General features: G+C 41.2%; 1 long non-coding RNA gene across 1 annotated transcript; it reads left to right on the top strand.

The window, feature by feature from the left end:
- The first annotated feature begins 16,446 nt into the window (after positions 1 to 16,446).
- On the top strand, positions 16,447 to 20,625 carry LOC116567047. The gene is made up of 3 exons (XR_004276089.1): positions 16,447 to 16,533; positions 19,397 to 19,545; positions 20,498 to 20,625. It is a non-coding gene; the product is annotated as an uncharacterized LOC116567047 (long non-coding RNA).
- Positions 20,626 to 21,820: the final 1,195 nt, after the last annotated feature.

The raw sequence follows: 21,820 nt of genomic DNA, 5'->3' as shown, positions 1-21,820 counted from the left end.
TAACAGGCAAAAAGAGGACCCCCCCCAAAAAAAAAACCTCAGAAATCACTACCAGCTCATCTGTTGGAGGCCAGTGATCCTTACCCACTGTGCCTGTTCTCATCCACCTGTCAGAGCCTTCTGGTAGTTAAGTTATGTATGATTTTGTCTAGGTTCTTAACTGCAGTTAATAGGAGAGGTGAGGTTGAATGTACTTATTTGATCTTGCTTGGAGCCAAAAAAGTGAATATAAAATTTTATGAATGAATGGGGAAAAAGGAAAAAATCCTGTCTTATTTTTGGAACTGCCTATCTTCCATTCCCAGATTCATGTATACCTAAAAATGTTAGCCTTCTTGTCTCTTAAGAAGTAAAAAATATCTTTATAATCAATTGAGGCTCCAGAGAGATGAACATTGGCTTTTATTTAAATGATTAATATACACTGCCAGCATTGCCACCACCCTTCCCACATGGCTGAGTGGCCTGGAATTAAATGCACACACATGACACTTTACCTTGGGCTCAAATGCTCTCTGGTGGTGTACCTCCAAAAAGGTATGTAGTAACGCAGGGCTCCATCCATAAAACAAGCTATTGGGGCTCCGGCGTCTCTAAGTTCTTCTCCAGCCTTCACTTTCCAATGCCCAACCCTTGATAAGCCTGGTGTTACCACCTCCTCCTCCCTCCAGGCCAGGACACACTCTGCTCCTTTCCTCCGGTTGACATCCACCCCAAGAGCTGCAAGGTTTTCCCTCTACTCTCTGTATCCACCATCCTGCGTCCACAGTGCGATCTTTAATTCTCTCTTCTTTAAACTACAAGCTTTGGCCTTTCTTCTGTGAGGAATCTTGACTTAGTTTTCCTCAGTCTTGGTAATGACAAAAGGGGGTTTAGTCTAAGCAGTCTTGTGCAATCGCACCCACAACTCCTGGATCAAGACTGCCATGAGGCTGACTGTCAAAGACCATGCTCTCCAAGCTTTCCACTTTGTAGAACTTTGCATAACACTTTGGTTGAGATCTCCTGACACACCTGTCAGAGAACAGTCTGGAATCAATAGAGGCATCAATAGGTTCCTGGGGGTTGCTAAGCCATTACTTGGCCAGACAGCATGCTGCTCCTTTGCCTCCCGCCCAGTGGTTCTGAACTGTGGCGTTTCGACACTTTAGTGTTCTGGAGACAGTTACAGTTTTTCTGGCTAGCTACTTGTTACCATACATGTTTTTAAAAACTCATGTTTGAGAAAAGCTTTCCTTTTTACAGTAGCTATCCCTTATTTGTGGTTTTGCCTTCTATGGTTTGTTACCCATGGTCAGCTGTGGTGTAGAAACAGATGATCCTCCTTCTAATATATTGTCAGAAGGTCAATAGGAGCCTAGTGTTATGTCACAATGCCTACAACCTTCACCTCTCTTCATCTCACATCATCACAGGAAGAAGGATGAGTACAGTACCAAAAGATATTTTGAGGGTTGCCTGGGTGGCTCAGTGGGTTAAGGCCTCTGCCTTTAGCTCGGGTTGTGATCTCAGGGTCGTGGGATCGAGTCCCTCATCGGGCTCTCTGCTTGGCAGGGAGCCTGCTTCCTCCTCTCTCTGCCTTCCTCTCTGCCTACTTCTGATCTGTCTCTGTCAAAGGAATAGATAAAATCTTTTTAAAAAAAAGATATTTTGAAAGAGATTGATGAAAATCACATTCATATACTTTGAATTACAGTATAATTGTTCTATTTCATTAGCTATTATTAATCTCTCAATGTACCTAAATTATGGCTTTTATCCTAGATATGTATGTGTAGGAAAAGGCATAATACAAACAGAGTTTGGTACTCTGCACTGTTTCAGGCACCCACTAAGGGTCTTTAACACATGCCTCATAGATAAGGGGGGGTGGCTATCTATTTCTTAATCTGCTATTTATGATCAAGTATGAACCAGATCATCCATACCAGCCTGAACGAGTATTTCGTTGAGTATTAACCCCACAGGTTGGAAGTATGATTTATTTGAAAATACAACGCCTCCACGGTCATATAAGTTTTAGAAATATTGGGCTAAGCAATGTTGATATTTCTGGTAGGACTTGACCTTGTATATGTTTACTTTGTTTTATAACTGTCCAGAGGTGCTGGATAGTATACAACTACTTTGAAAATTTATCTGAACACAGTACTCTTTGAAAGCGTGGCCTTGAAGGATTTGTGTTCAGGGGAACTCCCTCTAGCAAATCGTGGTCTCCGCTGTTGCTCCTTCGCATTAGCAGGATACAGCAGGGAACCCTAACTCCAGAGTTAAGTTACTGAAGGTCACTGCTGCTTTTTCATGTAAGCTCTACTTCTCTGGCTCCCCATCCAGAGAGTCACACAAAGAGCCTTTTGTCCAAGGCTTTTTGTTACAGTTGAGATAAAGACCAGGTTCTTAATATAACTTACAGCATGGCAGCTTTGTGTTCTACCACTCTCACCCTCTACCTCCATACTCTGGCCAAACTATTTTTTTTTTTTTAATTTTAAAAACTTAAACCCTTCTACTCCAAACCCTTTGCCACTATATTTCTCTTTGCCTAAAACCACTTCTAACCCCCAAACTTGATTTGTTCAATCCCTTGTTGTTCTTTAGATATCAGCTCCAACATTATTTCCAGAAAGGCACCTCTGAATGCCTTCCAGGCCCCTCCCCCTTTTCACTTTCCCTCTTCAGATCAGGTCCTATTATGACACGTTTTCATAGAATGGTGACATCTTCCTTCAAAGTACATGTATCAGTTTTAATAATAGACTTCCTTATGTGTTTGTTTAATGGCAGTCCTCTTCTCTTCCCCTGCACTGGTCTGAGAGTTCCATGAAAACAGGGACCATGTTAATAGTCATCATCATGTATGCAGTGTTTGCTGAATGTGAACCAATGGTATCTGTTGGTTCCTGAGTGAGGAATTCAAAGTCCATGAAGAACCTCGTAGGCTTTAAAGCAGTCCAGTAACTCCACTCAGAATGGCCACAGGTCTCACAATGAAGTAGACTGGAGCCCCGTGTCATGTATATGCCATTGATGATCTTGCAGATTTTCTTGTTGATCCTAAGAAATGTATTCTTCTGTCTCCTTCAGACACACTTTTTTTTTATGCCATAACAGATTTCTCACTTGGCTTTGCTAATATTTATTGACAGCAAAGAGCATGGAGCAATTGACCCACATAGCAGACATTGTTACCCAGGACCCTTTCTTCCAGAACTCTGATATCAGAAAGTATATAGCGGAGGGGTCCTAGAAAACCCACGTGGAGGCCTCAGCTAGTAATCTGGAAAAGTCACTTTAGGAGCATTCCCTAGAAGTCCCTCTTCATTCTTTGGTCAGTTGGTCCCTAGAGAATGTCTCAGTTATTTATCAGAGACTGACCAGGTGCTTCTAGGTGTTAGTGATATGAACATTAAAAAGACACGGTCCCTTAGAGACACGGTAGACCATTAGAAGAAGGACATGCACATAGACTAAATTGCCTTTCTGGCTCTTTCTGGGTGTCCTATTCGTGTATTTTGGCTGCTCTGCAAATCTTCCAGAATTATAATAACTAACCCTTAAATAACACCAGATAGGGCATAGTCAGTTGGATTGTTCACAAGTATTCTGCTTCTCCTTCCTGCAGGAATGTGGTAGGCTCACAATTCCTTGCCCACCTGGTACAGCCAGTGAAATGTGTGCCTATCTGAGAAGAAACTTAAGACCACTGCACATTGTATCATATCTCTTTCCCTTGCCAAAGCAATTGACGGGTTTTTTTTTTTTTTAGATTTTATTTAAAGAGATCACAAGTAGGCAGAGAGGCAGGCAGAGAAGAGGGGGAAGCAGGCTCCCTGCTGAGCAGAGAACCTGTTGCAGGGCTACATCCCAGGACCCTGGGATCATGACCTAAGCTGAAGGCAGAGGCTTTACCCACTGAGCCCTGAGCCACTCAGGTGCCCCACAATTGACAGTTCTAGTAGTGGAAGCTCTATCTACCTAGATCTTGCAATGAGGAGACACAGAACAGAACCTGAGCAGCAGAAACCACATGGGGCTCAATGGGCATTTCTTGGTGTTGAGTAAAGAAAGCCGTTACATGGTATCCTAAGTGTTCTCCCCTGGAGTTATGGATCTCTGTGCAAGGGCTCAGAGATATTCCATTCCAGAACTTATCCATGGAATTGCTTGCCTTGTGTTACTTGGCCTTCTATGCATGGAGAATACAACTTTTTTGTTAAGACACTAGTATTTGGGAGTTTCCAGTTACTATACTATAACGTAGCCCATTCTGACTTACATTATTTCCCAGGCTCTGTTTTAAACAACTTAGGTATAACGAGTCATTTAATTTCTATAAGTATGCTACAGAGAAATTACTTTTATCCTCATTCGAGAAATGTGGAAATCAAGGCCCAAGGAGATTAGGTGATAAATGGAGAATGTGATACAGTTGGGATTCAAACCTAGGGAGTTTGACTTCAAAGTTCATGATCTAACCATTGTATCATAGTGCCTCTTTTTTTTTTTTTAATGTTAAATTTGTATCATAGTGCCTCTTGATAACCCTGTGGCCTCTATCTTCTGCTATCTCCCTGTTCCCTTGGACCTGACCCAGAGGCTAGGTCTATACTCCTAAAATTTTGAACTCCAGGCCCAAGTTTGTCTGAGAAGGAGATCACCAACCAATCCTTGGAGAAAGCCCATGTACAGCAATACTATTACCTTTTTATTATTTTCTCTGCTCCTGTTTGAGCGCCTGGACTTTGAACACACCATTTAAGATATCCTAAATTGAGACATCTGAATTCCAGATGACCATATTGGGGAGATCCTAACCTATAATTTATTCTGTGGTATATAGCAATGTCTCGTTCATCAATAGTCAGTCACTAACAATTAGAAATAAACATATCAGAGCATAGGAGAGAAATGAGGCACTATTTTTGGACTCAGAGTCACAGATTAAGATCAATGATAATTCCTTTCTCATGAAACTCATTCTTGATCCATACATGACCCTGTTTATTTTTATGCATGTTTTCAAATATATGAAACTGATTCATTTTTTTTTAAAGAAGTAAAATGCACATAGCCCTGTACTAATGTGGGAACAAAACTGTGGGTGTTAGTTGCAATGGCTTCTATTCTCCTCTTGTTCCCTGTCCTTCTGCAGCTCCTCCCACTATCCTGATTCCGATGTATGTCATTCCCCTGCTGTTTTTAACATGTAGTTTTGTTTTGGCGTTTTTATTTTTGTATTGTTAAATACAATATCTTTATATTAAAGGATATTCTCTTGAGTGCAGTCTTCTTGGTTTTATTTCTCACTCAATCTTCTATTGCTAAGGTATCCGTGGTGACCATGACAAGGCGAGTGTACTTGACCAAGGGCCCTCTTCTGCACTCTCTTGTGAACACTGCTGAGCTGCACCAAGACCACGCCTCCCGCTGCTCCCTGGGACGTTGCTCCCAGCTGGTGACTGAGTGTGGCTGAGACCCTGATGCAGCCCCCGTCCTGGGAGACCCCGGGCTCCTCTGACAGCTGACACTTGCTCAAAGACACCTAGGTGACCTTGCCAAATCGTCTGTAGACCTAGCACAGTCTACATCCCTTCCATCCTGCCCGCCTTCCCTCCTCCTTCCCTTGGGGTCAGACTTGCATCTCAAGCTGTGGCATTCCCAGCCTTCCTCCCATTTTCTCCCACAAGCATTTCTCCTGAGAAAATCTTTCCTGCCTTGGCGTCTTTCCTCAGAGGACCTGGCCAAACACAGCGTTCACGCTCTTGCACATAACTGAACTTTACTGCTTCCACTGTTGTATAGTGTTCAATTATATGAATATACCGAGAGAATGGGTAGATATATTGCAGTATATTCAAATAATTGCCTATTTTGGTTGTTTCCAGATTTCCAGATTCGGTTTTGAAGAATCTGCTATAAACATCCTTTATGTGTTCAGTAATTTGCATATATGTCTAGAAATTTCCGGGTCATGGGGTAGGTGCCCAGCTAACATTTAAGATAATGCCAAACTGCTCTCTGAAGAGTTTGTACACATTTACACTCCTACCAGTAAAGTAAAGAAGAACCCCTGAATTCATAGCCTCTCCCATATTTAGTATGTTGGAATTCTTAATTTTTGCTACTTAAGTGGATATAAAATATCCTTGTGGGTGTGATTGGCATTTCCCGCAAGCTGAACAACTTTCGATGTTATTTCCTTTTCTGTAAACTGCCTGTTTATGTCTTTGCCATTTTGGGAAGATGGGGTGGGGTGTTTTCTGACTGAACTAAAGGAGCTCTTTATGTGCCCCTGATAATTATCTGAAAAATCCATTGCTGGTTACATGTGTCGAAAATATGTCTTCCCATTTGAATTTTGTGAGTTGTGTTTCACATTCATTAAGGTGTCTGTTGATGAGCAGAAATTCTTAATTTTAATAAAACTTACAGTTTTTAATTTCATAGTTAAAATTTCTGTTTAAAACTTTCTCCCTATCCTAAGATTAGAAATATATTCCCTAAATTTTCTCCTAAAAAGAAAAGAAAGTTATTGCTTTGACCATTTAAGTCCTTGAATTATAAGAGTTATTTTTGTGTATGGTACAAAGTTAGAACTAATTTCACTTTTTTCCCCCACAATGTGGGAATCCTTTTTTCCCCCCTCAGGTTAATTTATTACATGGTCTTTTTTCCCTGCTGACCTTCCATGCCTGGTCTTCCAAATATCATAGTTCTATATATGGAATGGTCTGTTTTTTTTTTTAATTTAAATTCAACTAATTAACATATAATGTATTATTAGTTTCAGAGGTAGAGTCCAGTGATTTATCAGTCTTATATAATACCCAGTGCTCATTACATCACAGGTCCTCCTTAATGTCCATCACCCTGTTACCCCATCCTCCACCAACTCCCCTCCAGCAACCTTCCGTTTGTTTCCTATGATTAAGAGTCTTTTATGGTTTTTCTCCCTCTCTGATTTCGTCTTGTTTTATTTGTCCCTCTCAAGGATCTGTTTCTGAGGTCTCTATTGTGTTAGTCTGTCTCCACTAGAAACACAGATTCTTAATACAGCTTCTTAAAAACTCAGTCTCTGGTACTCTAAGTCTCTCTTCCTTATTCTTTGAAACGTCGTGGCTAATCATGATTCCTTTATTCTTCCAAAACCAAATCCTGTAATCTTTAAAAGTTATTATTTTTTAAATCAGTTTTTCAATCTCTATGAAATAATGTTGAAGTTTTAAATAGAATTGCCTTGAATCTCTTGGCTCATTTTGTGAGAAAAGACCTCTCCGTTGTTGAGACTTCCAACCCAGAGGCATGTTCTGTCTCTCCATTTATTGAGGTCTACCTTATTTCTCATGGAGATGTTGTAGATATTTTGTTCAATTTACCAGAATATTGTTTCTAATACAGAAGTCAACTGCATTCACAGACAATAACAATCATAGACTAGAAAATGCAATGGAAAAGAAGATACCATTTACAGCAAGCACCACACCACACACCACACCAGGTACTCAGCGGTAAATCGTGCCGTGTGTTAACTGTGGTGCACCCCACTCAGCCTGGTTTTTGATGAGCAGTGAAATGCTTTCACTTGTGAACCTGATCTGCCCTATACCCCAAAACCACACAGCAGAGGATATACATGATCATGTAAGACTTAAATCCTTGGGGCACCTGGGTGGCTCAGTGGGTTAAAGCCTCTGCCTTCGGCTCAGGTCATGATCCCAGAGTCATGGGATGGAGCCCTGCATCGGGCTCTCGGCTCAGCAGGGAGCCTGCTTCCCGCTCTCTCTGCCTGCCTCTCTGCCTACTTGTGATCTCTGTCTGTCAAATAAATAAAATCTTAAAAAAAAAAAAAGACTTAAATCCTCATATCGTCATAAGCCAACATATAGTAGATACATCATCAGTCCTTGGATATGCATAACAAAACAATTTCACAGTGCCTCGGGAAGTAGGCTGGGGAGATGCCACCATGCCCACTTTATAATGAAGAAAGCAAAACCCAGAGAAAGTGACTGGTCCAGGGTCACCGTGCAATTGAGAAATAGGAGCTCCAGCTCGCCGCATGGAGACTAGGGTTCTCTTGACCTCTCTACAGACGGTCCTCTTTAGGTTCTACTTCCCAAAGCCGCCAGAGAAAGACACAGCCTCGTCAGTGCCTTTTCAGATGATTTGCTCTAGAAGGGGTTTAATTTCCTAAGAAGGCAGAGAAGCACTGAGCAGGGCAAATAGCCCTGATATCACAGTCCAGAGAAGCACTGGCTTTCACCTTCTCTTCCTAAGTTTAAATTCACATTCCTGCTGAAGAGGCAGAATTCAGTCTGGCTCTTCTCCAAGCCAGAGCTCTTTTCACTGTATATTGAAAGGAGAGAATCCTATAGGAATGCTATTAGGACCCTATGACCCTGGGGGGAAATCTGGAAGAGTACTTCTTGTCCTGGAGTGATCCTAAGTGCTTTGAATATGTGAGCGAAGGGCTCCTCTTTCCTCCATTGTTGGACGGCCCATAGTAAGAACCAGACTTCCTTCTGCATAACCATGCCAGTGTAAAATCAGTTTCTGAGGTGGGCTAGAGTCCTCAACCTGAAACTCTAGCATGCTCTTGAGGCAGGATTCGATAAATATGTGTATTTTCTTCCAGTATTTTTCAATGTGTGCATTTTGTTTTATTACATAGTGAAATCATGATGTATAAACTTTTATATCCTTTCTAATTAACATATTTGGGGCATCTTTGAGGTTTCCACATTTTTTTATTTTTATAATTTTTATTTATTTTGTATTCTTTTATTGAAGTATAGTAGACACACAATGTTGCATCAGTGTCAGGTATACAACATAGTGATTTGACAATTTTATACATTATGCTATGCTTGCCACAAATTAGCTACCATGTGTCACCATACAACATTATTATAATACCACTGACTACGTTCTCCAACCTGTACCTTTCATCCTGGTGATTTATTCGTTCCGTGGCTGGAAACATGTATCTCCCACTTCCCTTCACCCATTTTGCCCATGCCTCCCATCCCTTTCCCTCTGGGAACTATCAATTTGTTCTCCATATTTATTGAGTCTTTTTCTGCTTTTTGTTTACTTGTTTTGTTTCTTAGATCCCACGTATAAGTAAAAGGAGCTAACATTTGTCTTTCTCTGACTTCTTTCATTTAGCATAATACCCTCTAGGCCCATCCATGTTGTCCCAAATGGCAAGATCTCTTTCTTTTTTATGACTGACTAATATTCCATGGTGTGTATATACCACATTTTCTTTATTTGTTCATCTATTGGTTGATACTTGGGTTGTTTCCAAATCTTGGGTATTGTAAATAATGCTGCAGTAAACATTGAAGTGCACATATCTTTTTGACTTAGTGTTTTAGTTATCTTTGTATAAATACCCACTAGTGAAATCACTGTGTCATAGGTATTTCTATTCTTAATTTTTTGAGGAGAATCCATACTGTTTTCCACAGTAGCTGCACCAATTTATATTCTTACCTTCAATGCACAAGAGTTCCTTTTTCTCCACATCCTAACCAGCACTTGTTATTTCTTGCCTTGTTGATTCTAGCCATTCTGCTAGGCATAAGGTGTATCTCACTGTGGCTTTCATTTGCATTTCCCTGATGACCAGTAATGTTGAAAGTCTTCGAACGTCTTTTTATGTGTCTGTTGGCCATCTGTATTTCTTTGGGAAATGTCTATTTAAATCCTCTACCCATTTTTTTAAAAGATTTTATTTATTTATTTGACAGGCAGAGATCACAAGTAGGCAGAGGTTGGGGGGAAGCAGGCTCCCTGCTGAGCAAAGAGCCCTATGCCGGACTCGATCCCAGGACTCTTAGTTCATGACCTGGGCCAAAAGCAGAGGCTTAACCCACTGAGCCACTCAGGTGCCCCTCCTCTGCCCATTTTTAATTGGATTTGTTGTTTGGGTGTTGAGTTATGTAAGTTCTTTATACATTTTGGAAATTAACCCTTTATTGGATATGTCATTCAAGAATGTCTGCTTCCATCCAGCAGGTTGCCCTTTCATTTTGTTGGTGGTTTCCTTTGCTGTGCAAAATCTTGCCTTTTCTGTGTGTGTGTGTGTGGGGGGGTGTGGTGGTGGTGGTAATCCCTATAGTATTTTTTAAATATTTTAAAATACTTTAAAACTGACTTTTTTTTTAAAAAAAAAGATTTTATTTATTTATTTGTCAGAGAGAGAGCGAGCAAGATCGAGCACAGGCAGACAGAGTGGAAGGCAGAGTCAGAGGGAGAAGCAGGCTCCCTGCGGAGCAAGGAGCCCGATGTGGGACTCGATCCCAGGACGCTGGGATCATGACCTGAGCCGAAGGCAGCTGCTTAACCAACTGAGCCACCCAGGCATCCCTTAAAACTGACTTTTAAAAGCCTGTGAAATATTCCATTATTTTGCTCTACAACAGTTTATTCAGGCAATTACACATCCTTACTTATTTAGGTAGTTTTCCTTTTTTGTTAAAATCTTTGTTTATAAAATGTGTTTGCCCTTCTGATTGTTTAGGATAGATTCATACATGTGGAATTCTTAAGGGAGAAGACCATTTTTAAGATTTTTGATACAAGACTGCCTAACTGCTTTCCAGAAAGACTGCAGTAATTTATACTCCCTCCACAGTGGGGGAAAAAGTGCTGATCTTACCAGATTTTGAGTGTTGTCATTTTTCAAACACTTTGTTATTTCAATTGATTTAAAAATGGTTTCTCAAGGTTATTTTATTTGTTTGGGTACTCCTGAGGTGAACCTTTGTTTTTCTAAGTCAATCATTTATATTGCCCTTTTCCTACTTTTTTTAATTTTTTATTGTAATGACAGCGCTTTCTTCCCTTCTTTAGTTATTAAGGATATAAATCCTTTTTCTGAAATATTTGCCGCAAATGTTTTCTGCCAGAGTGCTGTAAGGCTTTTAAAAATTGTAATTACTTTTTGATGCACTTAAGTTTTGTATTTTCATTAAGGAATCTACTGTTTTGTTCAAACTCCCCCTCTTAGTTATCTGTACAGGAAATCCTTTCCCATCCAGAACTCTGACAAATATTCATTTCAATATTTTCATATTTCAGTTCCATTTAAAATTTCCTTCTATCCATCTGGATTTATTTTGATATATGCTATGTGAGGCAATAAATTTTCTCTTTGTTTGCAAATAGCCAGATTTTTCAACAGATTTGCATAGATTGAATCTTGATGTTAAATTGGATGAAAAAAGGCAGGGAAGGAGGAGCAATAGGAAGATTTGGTGCTAGAGGGATTCATACTGGGGGTGCTGAGGATGCTAATGAATTGTTGGGTAAGCACCAGGAAAGGAAAAGAGGAAAGACAAGTATTTGACAGTTACTGAGTGGATTCTAGATTGTTCTTCCTTTTCCCCTTCCCCCCATTTTGGGCTTTCCCTAGACCACAATGAACTGTCCGAGGTTCAAGTAGTCAAAAGTCAGGGCAGACCCCAAATTGTTTCCTCGTGTTAAGACCTCAGTCAGCTACTGGAAAGTGAGATTCTCTTAGAGCATGTTGACAAGGATGCCAGGGAGGGTAGAGAAGTGTAATTCTCTTGTAGATCTCAGCTGGAAGACTTGTCCACAATCAAGCAGTTTGTGCACCTCCTATATCCTCCCCTAAAATTCTGTGCTTGTCTTTAGCATTACACTTACAACATGATGTAATTTTTTTTTTAACATGATGTAATTTTTCTTCATGTGTTTCCTTCCCCCTTTTCTTGCTTCCAGGGTTTTTTAAAAGTATTTGGTTATGGAGGTATAATAACAGAAAAGTGCATAGACCTTAAATGTATACAGTTCAGTGAATTTTGATAAATGTAAAAACCCATTTAACTAACACCCCAAATAAGCCATGAAACATTGCCTTTACTCTAGAAAATTCCTTTGTGCACCTTTCTAGTTCTCACCCTCTCCATCGAGAGGCAACCACTATTCTGATTTCTAGCCCCACAGACTAGTTTTGCATGTTTGGGGAATTCATATTAACTTTTAAGTATTCCTCTACATCTGGCTTCTTTCAGTCTACTACACAATATTTCTGAGGCTCATTTATGTTGTTTCAAGTATCCATAATATGTCTCTTTCACTACTGAGAAGATCAGCACCATTTGTTGAAGAGCCTGTCCCTGCCCCATTGATTTGCCTCGGCACCTCTGGCAAAGATCATTAGATAGTAATTGTGGGGTTTTTTTCTGCCCCATTGATCTATTTGTCTGTCTTTACACCAATAACTTACTGTCTCAGAAATTGACAAGTTAATACTAACATTTACATGGAAACATAAAAAAACAAAATAGTCTTTTAAAAATACCATAAAGCTTTACAGTGATACTTAAAATCAGGTTGTGTAAATCCTCCAACTATTTTATTTTTATCAACTCATCAATTTCTACAAAAACCTTCCTGGGTATTTGACAAGAATTCCATTTAATCTCTAGATCAGTTTTGTGAGAAGCACCATTTTTACAATATTGGTTATACTATCCCTTGAGTATGGTCTATCCCTCCCCATTTATTAGTCTGTCTTAATTTCTCTCAATAATATTTTCTAGTTTTAAGTGTAGAAGTCTTAAACATCTTTTTAAAAAAGCGATTTGTATTTCATGATATTGATTCTATTGTAAATGCCTTTGACTTTTAATTTTCTTTTCCAATTGTTTATTGATAATACATAGAAATATAATTACATTTTCTATATTGACCTTGTATCCTTAAACTTTGCTGAATTTTTTTTAAACCTTGCAAAATTATTAGATTCAGTAAGTTTTGGGAGTAGATTCCTTTGAATTTATGCAAAATCATGTCTTTGTAAAGATAATTTTATCTTATTTAAACTTTGTCTTTCCAAGTCTTCATGACTTTTCTTTTTTCTGTTCTTTAGTTATTAAGGATATAAATCCCTTTTCTGAAATATTTGCAGATTCTAATGGAATTAGATTCTAATGGAAAGAAGTCATACACAGTGTTGTCTAATAATAGTGAGAGTAGATATCCCTACCTTGTTTCTGACCTTAGAGGGAAAGGGCTCCATATTTTATCATCCACTAGGGTGTTAGGTATAGGTTTTTATAGATGTCTTTTATCACATTCAGGAAGTTCTTTTCTATTCCTAGTTTGCCTAGAGGTTTTATCATGAAATGTTGCTGAAGTTTGTCAAGCTCTTTTCCTGGATCTGCTGAAATGTTCGTGGGATTTCTCTCCTTTATTTTTTTTAGTGGGATGGGTTACATCGTTTTCTCACTTTAACTAACTTTGCATTTATTTGTGAATAAACCTCATTTGGCCATGATATGTTACCCCTTTTCTGTATTGATGGGTTTGATGGGATAATGTTTTGCTGAGGAATTTTGCATCTCTGTTCATGAGGAATAGCAGTTGTAATTTTCTTAGAGTGCATTTGTCAGATTTTGGTATTAGGAATAGAAAGGGTCAAGAGGTAGCCCCACCTCCTTTGTTTCTTTCTTTTTTTTTTTTTTTTTAAGATTTTATTTATTTATTTGACAGACAGAGATCACAAGTAGGCAGAGAGAAAGGCAGAGATAGAAGAGGAAGCAGGCTCCCCGCCGAGCAGAGAGCCCAATGCGGGGCTAGAGCCCAATGCGGGGCTCCATCCCAGGACCCTGGGATCATGAACTGAGCCGAAGGCAGTAGGCCAGGAGTGTTCTTTGTGGGGAAAAAAAAAATTTAACATATTCCAAGACATTTATTTCTTCTTATGTCTGCTTTGAAAAATTGTACTTTTCAAGGGACTCTTCATTTCATCCACATTGTCAAATTGTTGACATAAAGTTGTCCATAATATCCCCTTATTATTCTTTTAAGATCTTTATGATTTGAGGGAATATCTTTCATTTCATTCTTCATATTCATCATTTGCATGTTCTCATTATTTTTTTCCTTGTTCGGTTTAACTAGGAATTTATCCATATTATTGATCTCAAAAAATCTTTTTTTAGGGGAAGGCTGTTTATTTTCTCCATCATTTGTTTTCTATTTCATGGAATTTATTATTATTCTTTCTTCTATTTACTTTGTTTATTAGCTTCTTAAGGTAGAAGCTTAGATCACTGATCTTAGACCTTACTTATTTTCTTTTTTAAAGGAACTAGAAGTTTACTGAATATATTGCAAAGGGGTGGTGCGCAGGACAGCAGAGAAGATGCTGTCTGCTAGACCTTTTTCTGTTTTCTAGTAGAAGCACTTAAAATTATGAATTTTACTCTTGGCATTACCTTAGTTGCAGCCCAGAAATTTAGATTTTATGTGCTTTTATTATCTTTCAGTTAAAAATACTATCTAATTTTCCTTGAGATTCTTTTCTTTAGAAGAGTATTAATATCAAAATATTCTAACATTTTTGAGATCTCTTTTTGTTACTGGTTTATAAGTAAATTCCCATATGGCCAGAAAATATATTCTTTATGATTTTTATGTTATCCAAATTTTTCTTGGTGTTACTACGGGTATGAAGATTTGTTGCAGTCCTTTACACACTAACCTGAAACAGAATTCTCTCCCTACTTAACTTAGTTTCTTGAAAGCAGGAGTTCCATTTTAGTGTTTTTACATGGCAATGCTTGCCACCAAACAGAAATTCAATAAATATAAGAATTAATAATGTCGAAGATGAGAGAGTGGAGTTATGACCAAAACATGGATTTATCGTCAAGTAACTCACAGTATAATATGTAAACACATGGCTCCATGTGTTTTTAAAAGAACTTAGGAAGACAGAAAGATGGGTATGAATTCTAGAAATCTGAATATGGTGGAAATTGATCTCAAAATACAATAATACAGTAATTACAATTTTCATTGTACTTTGCAGTTGATAGTTTAGATACTTTTTTCTCATAGAAGGGAAGGCATAATCTAAAATGATGCATGTGGTTTCTAGAGAACTTGCTGTTGAGCTCAGAAATTAAGTGGACATGGGGTACCTGGGTGGCTCAGTGGGCTAAAGCCTCTGCCTTTGGCTCAGGTCATGATCCCAGGGTTCTGGGATGGTGCCCCGCCTCGGGCTCTCTGCTCGGCAGGGAGCCTGCTTCCCTTCCTCTCTCTGCCTGCTTGTGATCTCTGTCTGTCAAATAAATAAATAAAATCTTTTTAATAAATAAATAAAAATAAAACTTAAAAAAAAAGAAATTAAGTGGACATAAAAGAAGAGAGTGATACATAACCAAGAGCAAATAGAATTACAAGAATCTGTAAATGCCCTCCCCACTCCACATACACACTTTCTCTTTAAAACAAATAAATTTGTAAAAAAATTGACTCTGTTAAGGAAATGGATACTAGCAAGAAATGTAAAATATGAAAAGCTGGTGCTGATGAGACTGATAATGATGCCAACCTTTACTGAGCATTTACTTTATAATAGGCATGATGCTGAATGGCAGATGCTCCCAACAACCCTATCTTATGATACCCGCCTTTCAGATGAGGAGACTGAGACCGGACACTGACTTGCCCCAGGTCAAATGGTTAAAAAACGAAGAAACCAAGATTTGACCCCAAACACTGTGACCTTAATGAGATTTGTGAAAAAGTTCTGAGGGGCTGTTACTTCTTACTCCCTGGGACTTGTCATAAATGGGGATCTTGGCTGTCCAGGTAGGGGATAGGATTTTGCATACAGACATGGTGTGTATTTCCAAAAGTAGAGTCAGCAAGGGATTTCCAGCATAAATGGGGTACTGTCAAATGCCAGCATAGGGTTGGAGGGGGTGAGTAGTCTATGAAGGGCAAGTAGAAAACTAAGATTTGAGACAGACCTAGCATAGGCTGAGAGGGGGTAGACAAGGGACTGGTGACAAGAGTAGAACCAAATAGGGACAAGAGCAAGGCAGAGACCAGCAAGTAAGAGTGGACTACCACTATTCAACCCCACATGCCCCAGGCACTGTACATGGCACTTTTAAAGCCATTATATCATGTGATCTTCACAGCCATTATGTGAGGTAATTACTATTGTTCCTCTCTCTTACAGACTGGCCCCAGGCCACATATATGGTGTGTGTTGACATTTAATAGAATTCTAAGATCTTAAACACTTTCTTTGCAGTGGTAGTGGAGGTTTTGGACCAGAATCTGAGAGATGGAGGCAGGGTACAGTCAGGAACCCAGGTACTGGGAGAGACCCCCCACCCCCACCCCTTAGTAAGCTACTGCCATTGCAAACTGGCTTGCAGGGAGCCATCTAGCTTTTTGTTGATACCGCTCCCAGGGCTGCTAAGAGACACCCAGACTCTTCAAACAAAGAAAAGTTTTTAGTTAATGTTTGGCAAAGGACAAAAACAAGCCCACTGCTTGATCAATATTGTTATTGGCACAGTATGGGAACAAATGACGAAACAGACCTGTTTAGCACTTCTATTTCCATATTCCCTTTCCGGGTAAGTAACTTCAAGTTCAAGAGTAAGTTTTCCACAGATGTTGGTGACAAAACATGGAAGCCTAGGCAAGAAAGAAGGTTCTAAAGACTCCCTTGGGGTCCCAGGGCCTGGCCAGGTAAGTTAAACTCTAGGAGGACCCTCAAAGCAGAGGGGCTGAGGCTTTGAGGAAAGGTGCTAGAAGCCCAGCCACAGGAAATTGTGATTTATTTTATTTTATTTTATTTTATTTTTAGGGAGAGAAAGAGTGAGAGAATGCACGTGAACATGAGTGGGGAGAGGGACAGGGGGAGAAGGAGAGAGAGAGTCTTAAGCAGGCTCCACACCAAGCACAGAACCCCAACGTGAGACTCAATCTCATGACCCTGAGATCATGACCTCAGCCAAAATCAAGAGTTGGACGCTTAACGAACTGAGCCACCCAGGTGCCTGCCCCTGTGATCCTTAAAAAAAAAAAAAAAAAAAAAAAAGGACAGGCAGTTTAGATGAGCTTTGTTCAGATGAAATGGACATGGTCTCCAGGTGAGAGGCAAGGACAGTCCGTGTGTTTTCCCAGACTTAGCACATTTCCGAGAGTTGCTAGACTGGTTTTTGGCGTTTGGTTTTTGTGCAAACAGAGTGCATTGGGGCTGCAGCAGTAGGTTTGGCAGATAAAGTCCCTGTCCTTGAAGACAAGATGCACCTCTGGGCAGGAGCTGAAGGTAGCCAGGTCAGGTAGATGAGTACCTGATTGAATGTAGAGTACTAATTAATAGACTGATGACGATCTGGAGAATGGATCTTTCCCACCACAGTTTTCTGGCCTCCGTCTTGCCTTGTTAACTATTTTTATTAATGACTTGGATGAAGACATTGATGGCCTGGTGATAAAATTTGTGGGTGACACAAAGCTGGAAGAGCTAGCTAATATGTTGGATGGCAGAATTGGGATGCAAAAAAGATTTGACAGACTGAAACAATGGACCAGATCTAATAAGATTATATTTAATGGGGATAAATGTAAAGTCCTGCACTTGGTTAAAATAAACAAGCAAATAAGATGGAATAAGCAGCAGATGTGCTTTGATGGTAGCCTATGGGAACATGATAGAGATGTTTCAGTTGTTTATTGGCTCAGAATGAAAGACTAGTGCACCGTAAACTTAGATTGTAACAGGATGGTGGGTGGAAGGTAATGGAGGCAGTAACCTTTCTTCTTCCAAAAGGATGGCTCACATTTGCAGAGTGTTTGCTATCTGGTAAACATCTTTCTATGGATTCCCTCATCTAGGCTCACGGGCCTTTCAGGGGCTACTGTTAATCCATTTTACAGATAAGGAAACCGAAGCTCAGGGAGATTGAGTAACTCGTCCAAAATCACATACAAGAACCAGGCTGTGAAAGCAGTACTCTGACTCCACTTGGGCTAAACCAGGAGCTCCATGCTGTCTTTGGGCCCTTTAGTTTGTCCCTAGAGAACTGTGCTAGGTTTTGTAGATCAGCTCATCTTCTAAAAGTGACATCTCTAAGCAGACCTGGAATCAGAGCCATAAGAATGAGAAAGGACTGGGGCCGGGTCACCGTGGGAGGGATGCAGGGGAGAAGGCGGCAGGTGTTAGAATCCCTGTCTTGGTATGTATAACAGGTTAGATTGTTCCTTCCTGGGGTCCTGGAGGGCAGAGCCAAGCAGGGGAAAATACAAAGGCATATTTAGATCCAGGCAAGCATGAACTTTCTAATAACTTGAGCACTCTGACAATGGACTGGTCCCACCTCATAGGGGAATGTCATTCGGGGACATCCAGCACAGGCCAACTAGTCACTTGTCAGGACAAACCCTGGACCAGGTGACCTCTGAGTTCTCCCACGGAGGGCTTCTGTGCTTCTAGATAGGTCCTAACATCTGGACCAGAGAGCCCAGCCATCTTTAGGCCCAGAGAAGCATCCCGGGGTTTTCAACGTACTGCATTTCAACAATGAACACTAATACCTTGTTCCCCTCTGGGGAGTTGCTTTATTTTTTTAAACGTTTGTTCTCTGGGGATGTTTTAAGTATGTGCTACTCTTTATTCACACAACAGAAGCTGCCAGGCCCCTGCGTCGGAGCCACTGTGGAAGGATTTAAGAACAAATAAGAAAACAAACACATGAAGTGTACACTACTTCGTTGTGCTCTTTGTGTGTCTTCTCATTTACTGCCAGATCGTCAGAGAGCACTTGCCAACACCGCCGGATTTTATCTGTACCTAACAGCCTCTCCCTCCATCTCTGCTATCCCAGAGTTGGCCCTCCTAAATTCTCTCTGTTCTGCAGCGGTCTAGTGAAAGAACTATCCCATTAATCGTTAGAAGTACAGATAGGAAATGAGTGACTAGGTTCAGAGCAAGGAACTGAAGGAGGCATTCAGTGAGTAAACTACCCGATACACTGTCTCTAAAACACATGGACTGCGGTCCCTCAGTCTGATCAGAGCCTTCCCTTTCCTGCGCTTCCAAAAATCTAGAGTATTTGCTACCTTTGTTCTGGGGAAAATGAAGATGTGTGGACTCATGGCCCCCTAGATGTAATGTTTCTAAAGTATGGTCTCCCATATCAGGAGAAGACACAGTGGCCTGGCAGTGAGGCTGCCACCCTGTCCTGCACCAGCCAGCCATCCCTCCGAGCAGCTCGCCAGCTCCTGCGTGCTGGGAGGACAGCTCCCCAGCGTTAAGGAGACCCCATCCACAACTGTAGGCAAATATGCTTGGGCCTGCCCTCCACAGGCTCCCGCTGCGGTTGTGTGTTCCTGGGGAGCCCACACCATCTTAATCATGCCTGCCAGGGAAGAAATTCTCCTTTCTCTTTTTTTCCCCAAGACATATTTCCCCGGTATCGTTTAAACATATTAAATCACTGTTAGAACGCAGAGTGGGCATCATGTTAGCATAAGATCTAATCAGAGCGAGTCTGCTGGTCTCCAAAGGCTTTATTCTTTTTGTCTCTTTCCTCTGTTTTCTTGTTAGACTGAAGAGCCTTTTCTGACATCCTCATTTGTTCTGCGGTGTAATAGCATGGGATCTTTCAGAGCTGTCGACATCTGCTCCACTCTAGAGAGCGGCAGAACCGAGCCAGTAAAGCAATAATAATTATGCCCGAATGGACTGCAAAGGATGTAAGAGATAAGAAGGGAGACAGGGAAAAAAATGCATTCGATGCAGTGGTGTTCCAACCTGAAATGAGTGTGTGTGTGTGTGTGTGTGTGTGTGTATAAATGTACATGCGCCAGGGCTATACACCTATACGTGTACTGTGGACACAAATCATTTTCCTGAGAGCAGTGAACTGGGAATCGATCCAGCTCAGAGTTCACCAGTTTCCCAGTCCTTGCTCCTTCCCCCAGAAGGCTACACGCAGTGTGGGTGCTGCTTCCTACGTGGCAATGATGGTTTATAGGACACTGGAGAAAGGGGCCTTTTTCCTTCTGCCCCCACTTCTACAAACAGTTGTGTCTTCCTCACTGGACACTCCTTGGGATATAAATTAGACTTGTTGGGAAGATGCTGTAAGTCTTCCTGGTTGTCAAGATACTAGTTAGTAAGCAGCAGGCCTGCTGGCCTTACCCTAATGTTAAAAAGAGCAACAGGCACCTATTGGATGTTTAGTATTTGCTGGGCATTGAGGAAGCCCTTCATGTGCAGGATCATTCTTCCTTAACTCTACAAACTGGGGCACCTGGGTGGCTCAGTCTGTTAAGCATCCAACTCTTGATTTGGGCTCAGGTCAGGATCTCGGGGTTTGCAGGATTGAGTCCTGGGGGGAGCCCCACGTACTTGGTATGGACACTGTTTGTCCTTCTTCTCCCTGCTTCTCCCGGCTCATGCTGTCTCTCTCTCTCAAATAAATACAATCTATATATATATATACCTACAAGGTTAGTGTTACTATTGTCCCCCCATTTGCAGATGAAAAGTTTAGAGCATGGAGTGGTTCCACAGCTGACAATGAGGGGCTCCCCAAAAATTAACCCCAGGCCTTGATGACCCCAGCATCTGCATTCTTAGGTATAAGGCCATAATCCCAGAGGTCTTGCTTGTACACTAAAAGAGACTGGTTTCTTTTTGCAGCTGTTGTTACACAAGAACGAAAGAACCGGTCTGCAAAGCAGTCAGGCTGCTCAGTGACACACTTGGTCAGTTCCTTGAATAACTAGTCAGTTTAACAAAGGGAATGGAAATCAAATAAATGCCTCAAACCAGAAAGCCCAGGTTTTGGGGGGATTTTGTTTGTTTGTTTGTTTGTTTTTTCCATTTGGTTAGCTGATGATTTTGCAGAATCCAGGAATCTTACTGAGGCCAGTTGTCTTAAAGTGGATTAGGGCCCAAGGCCAGCAAGCCCTTCACCTGTAGTCTCAGGGCCCTGCTTCATGCAGAAGGATGGACCTAGGGAGGACCAGCCCTCAGCAACAGCAGAAGTCAAAGGAGATTTATCAGTTGAGAACATATTCTTCCTGCCTGTGCCATCCACCTCCCTCGACCTTTTCCCCACCGTGGCCCCACTGCATGGCCCTACCATTCCCACTCTGGAACTTACACCCTAATCTCCTGACATCCTTTGCTTCTTCAGAAGCCTCCTTAGAAGGCCCAGGTGACTTATTTATGCTGAAGTGACCCCTCCTAGAAAGATTCATTTTAACTAGAGGAAACACCTTAATTAGGCCAAAGAAATCCATCTCCAGTAGTGGCCTCAGGGTCTTCCCATTCCCTTAACAAGGGAGCTGCTGGCTGGGGGTGGGGGGAGGGGCAGCCTCCATGGCCTTTTTACGATCATACTCTTGGAAGAGGGAAGAGCTTTTACCCATCTCCTTCTGTGGCTGGATGAAGATGGAGCAGAGACAGGAGTATAGAACTTGACACAGGTGCCCAGCTCAAGACTTGGAAGTCATGAGGGTCTCCATGGGAAGTGAACATTGTGAAATAGAAATGCAACACTCAGTGAGGTTTTAGAGAAGAAAAAGACTGACCTAAAAATTAAAAGCTTGGCAAACGGGGATTCTTCTGGGGAGGGAGGGAATAAACTTTGGGCGAGAGGGAAAAACCCCACATGTATCATGACGTCTGTCTGCAGCTGTGCTACTGAAAGTCCCCCTCCCAGCAGAGCGCACAGCCAGCTGATGGACACTGCCCGTGCAACCAAGCGTCCAGGAGGGCGAGGGCTGGTTGGGGCTGGGGACGCAACTGGAGCACATCTGGAACCAAGACATAACATGGCTGCCCTCTGTGTGTCCCCACCCTCTGCACACGTGTCGTCAGGCCCATCCTGGGCCAGAATGTACATCAATAGCCCAGTAATAGTCCTAGCAATGGTCACACCATATTTACAGATGGTAGCTCCTAGGATCACGAGTAGCCGGCAGGTGAAACATGCTCAGACAGCCAGGATTCAGGTTA

Source organism: Mustela erminea, chromosome 10, assembly GCF_009829155.1.
Source record: "Mustela erminea isolate mMusErm1 chromosome 10, mMusErm1.Pri, whole genome shotgun sequence".
NCBI classification, from domain to species: Eukaryota; Metazoa; Chordata; class Mammalia; order Carnivora; family Mustelidae; genus Mustela; species Mustela erminea.
Note: the sequence above shows the minus strand (reverse complement) of the source record. Positions and strands in the feature narration are given on the sequence as shown.